Source organism: Dreissena polymorpha, chromosome 11 (assembly GCF_020536995.1).
Source record: "Dreissena polymorpha isolate Duluth1 chromosome 11, UMN_Dpol_1.0, whole genome shotgun sequence".
In the NCBI taxonomy this organism is placed as follows: domain Eukaryota; kingdom Metazoa; phylum Mollusca; class Bivalvia; order Myida; family Dreissenidae; genus Dreissena; species Dreissena polymorpha.
In genome coordinates, this window is record NC_068365.1 from 3509263 (window position 1) to 3516827 (window position 7565).

At 33.3% G+C, this 7565-nt stretch overlaps 1 long non-coding RNA gene across 1 annotated transcript; it reads left to right on the forward strand.

Annotated features, from left to right (window-relative positions):
• Positions 1-1282: 1282 nt before the first annotated feature.
• Positions 1283-5710, forward strand: LOC127849522 (uncharacterized). The gene is made up of 4 exons (XR_008034891.1): positions 1283-1500; positions 2080-2191; positions 4290-4427; positions 4869-5710. It is a non-coding gene; the product is annotated as an uncharacterized LOC127849522 (long non-coding RNA).
• Positions 5711-7565: the final 1855 nt, after the last annotated feature.

Here is a 7565-nt window from a genome sequence, read left to right on the forward strand (position 1 = left end):
TTAGCTTTGGCCACGCAAAATATGCAAGTTTTTTGCGGAAAATCAAAACGACTGAATGCAAATATCTGAAAAACAGGACAAATTTAAACTTGGATAATTTTATTATTGAAAGGAATATCAAAATGAAAAGATGGGCAGCCTTAAAACTTAGTCTGAACTTTAAAATGATACCATTGATGATATGATCCATCGAACATTTTGTCAGTTTTAGTCGCTAGAACTTTGAAGAGTATGGATTGAAATATTTTGGCTTAAAGCATTCACCAACAAAATGGGGAAAATATAATCTGCTGTTATTTTCTTGTAAAGGGATACCAATATGAAAATTTGTGCAAACAATACAATAAAATTAGCACTTTAAAAAAATATCAGTTATGATATGATGCAACGCACCTTTTTTTAGCTTATGTCACTGGAAATATGCATGTTTTTTATGGAAAACCAAAATGGCTGAAAGCTAGTATGTGAAAAATAGGGTAAAATTATAACTTGCACAACTTCATTATTTCATGAAATATAACAATGAAAATATGGGCAGACATAAAACCCAATCAGCACTTTAAAATGATACCATATATGATGTGATCCATAGTTTATATTCGAAGTTTTAGTCGCTAAAACTATGAGGAGTTTTAATTGAAAATCAAATGCATCGGCGAAATGGCGTAAATAAAATCTTGTGTAATTTTATTATCTAACAGAATATCATTATAAAAAGGTGTGAATTCATTAAACCGAATCAGTACTTTAATACAAAAATCAAATTTAATAATATCCAGGTCATATTTTCTTAGTTAAATGTTTCACAAGTTTACTGAAATTGGAGCAAAAAGTGTGTTTCCGAGAATAGTGTAAAAATGCAGTAATGTTTGTAACGATTCTTACCGTAACCTCCAATGATGTCGCTTGTTTACTGAACTGGTCTGGTGAAAACATTACCTAGCAATTTAAAAATAACATATTCAGTCAATGTCAACAAAGTACTCGCTCTAAATTCGCTCTTTAGTTTGTAGCTTTTACCCGCTTCGCAAACAAAATGGCGTCGTCTTTATTTTTATTCAAGTCTCGCGAAATCCCGTAACGTGTGATAACTCGGCACGCTTTATTATAGAAAATGGGCGACTTTCCAATCTCTGTTATCTACGTCTCTGGTCTATTTAAGAGAGAAAATCCAGTAAATACCGGATCCAAAAAGCGCGGAACACAAGTATCGTCCGCAAAAATTGAGCATTGAATTACTGTACAAAAGGCGGGTTGCTAGGTGTTAGAATCCGTAGTTACACGATGTAATTTGATTGGATCCGATACTTAGAAATAACCAATCAGAAACTGTGTAACAAATGCAACACAATCAGTGCGTTCAGTAAGTGTAACGTTTCAAGATGGCGGAGCGAATTGCATGGTTATTCTTTCTACTCGATGGATTCGCAGATAATTCGAAAATAGATCAGATTGGGATCAATAACTTTATTGCATACGATCATTTACATGTGTTGCCAGGTTTGTATTTGTACTTTTTTTAATATTGTGTAAAACTATCCGATAATATGCATAATGTTGACAATTGTTAATTAAATTAGCCGCGTTTTGAGAAAACTGGGCTTAATGCATATGCGTAAAGACTAAAGTGTCATCCCAGATTAGCCTGTGCAGTCCGCACAGGCTAATCTGGGATGACACTTTCCGCTTTTATGGTATTTTTAGTTTCAAGGAAGTCCCTCCTTACCGAAAATCAAGTTTAGGCGGAAAGTATCGTCCCTGATTAGCCTGTGCGGACTGCACAGGCTAATCTGGGATGACACTTTACGCACATGCATTAAGCCCAGTTTTCTCAGAACCCGACTCAAATAATAACTTATTGTTATGTAATGTACTTAAGTCTTGCATTCGTTCAATTGAACATCAATATATTAATAAATTTATGTTTGTTTACAACCTATTAATAAAAATAAGGCATTGTTTCGAATTCGTTTTTAGTTTCGTTATAGCTGATGTAGATTAAAACATTTCGTCATAAGTAAATAAATATAATTATTAATTTATTTATTTTTGTATATCTTTTATTTATACATTTTGTAGGTGTGTGTTGCCAGTAATGGTTGAAGATATGCCAAACAAATTGTGCCACTCTATACAGACAGATTTCAGGTCTCAATTTTGACTTCAAAGGTCAACATATCATTGATATCAGGTTTGTCAGCTATTGGTTTGTATTATTCTTATCCACATTGCAGCAAGAATAACTGGATAACTTAACTTTTCTATAGCTATTACATGTGATTTAAATTAATCATGTTTCTAAAGCATTCACTAAATGCGGCTAATTCTCCACTTGAAAGTGTTGTATGTTGGAAGGTTTTTTGTGACAAAAACTTGGAGTAGATCTATTTTACTCCCAAACTTCCTTTAAGAAAGCGCAGCTGCTGTAGAGTGATGGAAAATCTACTTCTTTAAAGTATTTATAAGTGCATAGACCCTTTTCACAATAAGCCAAAAGTGCGTAGTCAAATGACTCGCAGAATTCCAGAATGAGGCTTTACGTGTAGAGATTTCTAGTAGTGCATCGCAATATCGCTCTGCTTTTGATCATTCGGCGACTTAATGATATTGCCAACACAAGTTGACTTCGTCAGAAATAGCCTTTAATTACTTAATATATACTTTCCATTTTAAGTGCCAATATATGAAATACATTTTCTTGATTAAAGTACTTGTTTGTATTCATTTTTTTTGCACAAATTCTGACACTCCGGGTATGGCTTTGCCTTTCAATACTTAGTGTGTGTAAATAAACAGTCTTAAACATATTGGATTATCTGACACTCTTTGTTTGCGCATTATTAGGGCGATCAATCAATTATTTTGTTTATTGATATATCTTGCGTTTAAATGCCCCTGTATTCATCACAAACTCATAACCTCGTTATGATCAGATACTGTGCAGACAAATACTAAATTACAACGTGATGTCATAAACCACAGGTTGCACATATCTGGTTTTTAAACACAATTAATGGCACCTCTATGTGACCATGTCTTCTCATGGTTGTAGCATTGGGTAGTCATTTCTTGGAATAATTTAACGCCAAATACTTAATTGTTGCTTTTATTGAACATAAAAGATATTGTCAACATTGAAAGTCACCTTTCCAAACAGATTGTCAGAAAATAATACTGTATAGATATTAGCCAGTTTTATCATAATTATAAAGTGCTTTATACCTTTGTATTTTTAATACTTCAAAAATGTAATGCTAAACATTAACGTATTTAGCGGGTACCCGAAAAATAACACTCCCTCATTACCTAGTCTTATACAGAGTGTACAGTAGCGTACGGAACAAAGTAATAAAATCACGCTTTTTTTGTTCGATCACAACGTACTGGGTTAAATAATGATCCCGAAAAATACAAACAATTAGAATTTATGATATAAAATGCTGTATATTTATGACACATAATCACTTATATAGAGATTCCAATAAACATAAATTTGCACCAAGTTCGTTTTTTTCTTATGTATTTTATGATTCTTCAATATTGTCATTCACTGTAAAAGAAAACTAACTAAATGTAAAAGAAAATAAACATAACCTTTAAAAAGTGTCATTTTCTTCTATTTTATAGGACTTTGTCTTATGGTGGATTCAACTCTTACAGGTTCTATCATTCATGAAATTGTACACACACTAATACACCCATACCTTTGAGAATCGTAGTTATATAATACTTTGTATTGTATAATACTGCTAATTAATGACTTCGGTTTGTGCAATAATGGATGTTTAGTCTTTAGACCACATTTACTCTGATTCTTATAGGTAACTCATATTTTTAAATAAGATTAAACAAAAGTTATTAATATGCACAAATAGTACTAAATATTATGTCGTTGAATTATTATTTAGATGTTATCAATTTATTGACAAAACACATGACTGTATGCATATGTTTGACTTTATTGTAACCAGTGTCAGTACGCATTAAAATCTTGATATTCAACGCAATTTGCATAGCAAAAGAAAATACATTTACACGTTCAGCCTCATTCTGAAATTTGACGCGTCACATGATATCTAAAAATAATATCAGTGTAAATATTGTGAAACTGGTCTATTATTCATTTATGATTAATTTTATGAATCAAGTTTATTTTTGTTAAATATCTGTTAAATATTTTGTAATTAATATAATATAAAAGTTATGTATAGGGAATTGAGGTACCTACACATTCTTTTAAAATAACTTTTATTTTAAATGTATGCATGAACAAATCATTTATTTTGTAGGAATCCTGTGAAACTGTGACCCCATGTATGGTACGTGAGCGCACAATGTCTGTTGATAAAAGGATATTGGCAACTTGTGGGTGCTTGGTAACCAAGAATCATACAGGAGCGTGGCTGACTGATTTGGAATAAGCAAAGGTAAATTTTATGTGAAGAAGTTATGACGAATTTGGTTATTTTTTTGTTAGGCTCGCAGGAAGTGGCCCTAACCTTCATATATAAATAAAAAGCTGAAGGAGTATTTATGAAAAATACTCTAATTAAGTATGCAATATGTTACATTATTAACAATCAAATGAAACAAAACTTAGAAGCTTCACTTCATTTACTCAATACTTTGTCAGGCTGGCGTAGTGGATATGGTGTCCGCCTAGTGATGGGAACGTTTTTGTTTCAACCCTGTTTATAAGAAACCCTCAACGCTCTATCTTCATATTTTTCAAGTACTGATTATTCCCCATAAAGGAATGTCTAAATGAGCCTAAGGATTTCAATGCAATCAAGCTTAAATAAAATTTCTAAACTCTAGCATGAATTACACATATACTGTTTTTATTTCATGTACTTTACATCTCACAGTCATTTCAACATGTAGAGTCTTGTCGACAACGATGGATCAGTACATCAGATTTCCAGAATCTCGTCATGAGCTGAAGACCATTGCCGATGGATTTCATCAACTTTGTGGAATGCCTGGCGTTGTAGGGGCTGTTGATGGATCCCACAGTGCATGTCCTGCCCCAACATCCGAGCATAGGTCCTTGTTTATCAACAGTTTAGTTCTTCAAGCAGTCTGTTACAGTAACTTGAAATGTTTGGACATATGCCCTGGATGGCCAAGTTCTGTGCATGATCCCATGTATATATGAACAGCCCAGTAGCGCATAAATTGAAAATCTTCTGAATGAGTACCATGTTCTCGAGGATTCAGCATACCACCTGACAAGAAATCTGCTTGTTCTGTATCGAGGCCATGAACATTTGCACCATTTGCGAGAGAAATCCAACAAATGCCATTCATCTAAGAGTTGATGTGGAACAGGCAATTGGTCCCTTGAAATGCAAATTCAGGCGGCTGAAATACTTGAAAGTGCTAGTGGAGCTAGAGATGTTGCTAGTCATCTTTGCTTGTTGTGTCCTTCACAACTTCATTCTGCTGCAAGATTCAGACACAGAACCTGAAGTTGACACATTTGATCAGACAGACATATATGCCTCCGAGGCAGTTGGAAATGGCCAGGCCCACCGAGTAGTAGAGGAGAAGAGGCGTGCTATTGCCCTGGAACTGTGATGTGTTGACATGTGATTTGACTTCCCTACTGCGATATTTGTGCCTGTGTTCGTGCTAAATAGTTGATAAATAATTGGAAGTCATAACCTGATGGTGTTGATGGGACTATGAATTTTGTTAAGGTAAAAAGAGTGGATAATATAATTAAAAGTCAAAGAGTTCTGCTATTGTTAAGCATGCTTTATTGATTTGTTTTGTTTGCAAGATAGCATTATTAGCAGAATAAAATGTCCATAATTTGAATATTCTACAGTTTTCAGCAACATTTTATTTGATATAGTACTAAATGCTGTATCATGTTATATCATGATCCGTTTTGTGAACAATCACATTTCTATGTATATTTGATAATTTGTCAATGGATGTTACACGCGTTAGCCCTACCATTAGCCCAAACAGCTATTGCTTAGGAGTTTTGCCACCTTCTAGAGAAAAATACTTCTCAGGAACAATTGCATTTGGGAAAGTCTATGGCTAGTAAAATTTGGAGTCCTTTGGGTTACCCATGGTAACCAATTTATGTTTGATGAATTGTAATAAAAAGCTTTGATAGAATTTTCCAACATAATGTCACAGAGTCGAAAAAAAGTGTATGGAATAAAGTGGAGTATATAGTTTGCTTAATGGTATTGCAACTAAATAAAAGATTCAGATATAAATTGTATTATTTGAATGCGCTGTCTAATACATATGAGCCTCGCTCTGTGAAAAAGGGGTTTTATGCATGTGCACTCCAGATTAGCCTGGACAGACCGCACAGGCTAATCAGGGACGATACTTAACGCACATGCATTAAACCCCTTTTTCACACAGCAAGGCTCATATATGTTCAATAAACCAAACATAATCAAAAACAAAATGAGACATTTAACCCTGTACCACTCAAAAATACACTAAGACGCATTCGAGAATAAATTTAAGACCTTTCTTACTAGATTAAAGTTTTAAAGGCTTTGTTTCTAACCCAAGGATACTGAGGAGCAGCAAACAGCATAAAACCTGAACAGATTGCGAGTTACTTGCAGGCCGTTCTGGTTTTTTGATGTTTGCATGTAGCCATTGTAAAATTGCCTCAGAGCAGGAAAAGGTTAATAATAACACAACAGCAATTATACTTAAGTTACTTTAAGACGTCGGTTCCAATCAAAGTGCCATAGCACCTATACATTTGGTATGTAATTATTTCATTTAAAAGAATGGCACAGTGGTAAAGAAGTTTACTCTAGAAAACCCTGGTTTGAATCCCCATGAAACCAAATTATCTTTTTCTTTTATCAATACAGCCTGACTTTAATAGAACCGATGTTCATACTAATGCAAGTAACTTGCAACTTTTTAACCAAAATCGGAGATGGTGGAAGGCAAAATTAATGGCTGTGCAACTTAAATTATCTATTCATACTCAAACAATATAATGTTGATTTACAGTATCTTGTATAGCATGCATCTAATACTACAGCCAAATTTGCTTACAAATAATATTACAAGAAACACAAGTCATTAAAGACTTAACTTTATTGCATCAACCATTAAGCAGGAATAAAATATCAAGAGAAAAATTATGGCATTTTTTTCATCTGAACATACAAGTCTTGATATACAATCCCATAGCATATAAAAACGACAGTTTACTATTGCTCCGTTCTATATGTCAGCATAAAGACAAGATGGTATTCACTGTGCAATGAAACACAAGTAATCCTATTACAATTGCTTTTAATTATATGAACTGTACCTTCACTTACATTTAAGACTTTTAATATAAATACATGATGAAAGATGAGCTTTTTCTTGTCTTAAAAAAACTTGATACTTTGCAATGACCAAACAATACAACTCAACATACAAATTATCCAACAAAATATATTTAATTACACAATATTTTTAGTCAACAATAGGAATAGCTTAAGGTTGCAACGTATAACACTAAAGTCACAATGTCAATCGAAGCAAAGAGTAAAATCATAAAGAGATGTCCACAACGG